The sequence below is a fragment of the Octopus bimaculoides genome, chromosome 6 (assembly GCF_001194135.2).
Source record: "Octopus bimaculoides isolate UCB-OBI-ISO-001 chromosome 6, ASM119413v2, whole genome shotgun sequence".
NCBI lineage: Eukaryota > Metazoa > Mollusca > Cephalopoda > Octopoda > Octopodidae > Octopus > Octopus bimaculoides.
Window position 1 is genome coordinate 106,890,465 of NC_068986.1, and position 2,086 is coordinate 106,892,550.

General features: G+C 33.4%; 1 long non-coding RNA gene across 3 annotated transcripts in view; it reads left to right on the plus strand.

The window, feature by feature from the left end:
- LOC106872077 (uncharacterized) overlaps window positions 1-2,086 on the plus strand; it is a 25,442-nt gene that overhangs the window by 2,098 nt on the left and 21,258 nt on the right. For 2 of the 3 annotated variants that reach the window (XR_008264474.1, XR_001409734.2), the window contains exon 2: window positions 1,759-1,837. This is a non-coding gene — a long non-coding RNA (uncharacterized LOC106872077). Of the gene's footprint in view, window positions 1-805; window positions 922-1,758; window positions 1,838-2,086 lie in introns of all 3 variants that reach the window. The other variant, XR_008264473.1, reaches the window with a different exon arrangement.

Here is a 2,086-nt window from a genome sequence, read left to right on the forward strand (position 1 = left end):
AGTTTCAAATATAAGATGTTTTTGAAAGACACTATATTCTATAATAAGATTATATATACTTTCTCACATAACAATTAAAATATATTTATTTTAAATCATTTATTTATTTTAAATCGTTCACCTTTCTCCCCCCTCTCACTCTCACACATACGCACATATACTACTTTGGGAGCGAAAGAGTTTTGTTTATATTTCACAACTATGAAACAAAAACGTATGTAACAATTTATCAGTCACCCCACCCCCCGTTTTTCGGACCACAAAAAGGGTTCGGTAATTTTTCAGATTAACACCCGCACGATTTCCACTAAGGTGTTACGGTTAGGATTAGGATTAAGGTTAGGGTTACGGTTTTAGGGTCAGAGTTAGGGTTAAGGGTTAGTGTTAGAGTTAACCTAGAAGGGACAGGCCACTTATTTTTTGGTTAAGGTTGTTGGTAAGCTTTCCTAAGCTACTCCAATCCAGATCCCCAATCCAAACCTTCAGATCAACCTTCTCCTATACAGATCTCTAATGCAACAGTTAAAAAAAGAGTCAATGAGTGAAAATAACCAATAAACTGATTCCTTATGGGATTTCCCAATCAAATTGCCAGCAAACCATTTTCAGCCAAACCAATTTCAACGGATATCGCTCAAATCTGATGTCGATGTTACTTATTTTGGTTTGAAATAAAGCACTTAATCATTTAATAATCCTAGCTTAATCCCGAGCAGCGCCGGACTATACTGCTAGTCTCTCGATAAAATAACCTGTTTCACACAAATTATTTTTGTATTTTTTCTTCTTGGTCTTCTTCGTATAGAGAAATGGAAAATTAAGGAATGTAGCTTCATTGTTAAAGAAGATCCATAAGATGGATGAGATACAAAAATAAACAAATAAACAATATAGTGAAAAAAGACAATAAGATTATATAAGGTACACATGATTTTAAAATATCTTCTGTAGTAGATATCCTAAATATTCTAACTGAAATATTCTTAACTAATCTCCGTATTATTGAGGGCAGATGGTTGGATACTGCATTAATATACGTAATTTTATCATTAGGGTCATGAAAATGTTCACACAACCCAGTATAAAGACTGAAAGCAACGCCAAGAGTGTTAATTCTACAGTAATTTTTCCATAGTGATGTTCAATCCGAAGTGCTTAAATAGTCTAAACAATTATTTTTTATGCCTTTTTTGTTGTACTTTATTCATAAATAGAGCGTCATCCCTATATAGAACTTCACTGATTTTCGGAAACGATGATAGGATTATCAAAAGGACACATTTTACGACTAAGTCTGTAACTTGTGCAGATTCAGATTATCCTATAGATATGTCGAATGCATTCTCTCTTCCTGACCTATTTCAGAATTTACTATCAAAATGTACTAAAGTGGCCGCATTGCAATTTTAATGTCTCTTTTAAGTCGGGACATCTGAGTTTTTCATACTATAAATCTTATTTGACGTCGATCGGCCTAATAGTAGCGACACATTTATATACCCACAAACACGCGCAAACACACAGAGACACACACACACACACAAACACACGCACACACACGCACACACACACACACACACACACACACACACACACACACATATATATATATATATATATATATATATATATATATATATATATATATATCCAGAGAATACAGACAAACGTTTCTACTTGTATCGCCCCCTTCCCCTATTCTATGAATTAGAAAACAGTTACTAGTTTGATCATTTTCAATTACATTTATTCTTTCAGATGATTATGACACGACTATTTCCTTTTTGCTTCTTGTTTTTGATAGCATTAACAGCTATTATAGAAGCAAATGAACGGGGTAAGTTTCCAATTAGATATAACACACTGAATAATTAATTCTTTGTAAATTGCCTGACAACCAATTCTTTCATCGATTTAATCAATCAAACTTTTGGTGCTTCTGTGTTACACCCATCGATATTTGATTTCCGTTGTAACAAATTCATAATATGTATACGTATTTGCATGTATGTATAAATATACCTACATATATAAACGCACGCACACACACACACACACACACACACACACACACACACACACACAC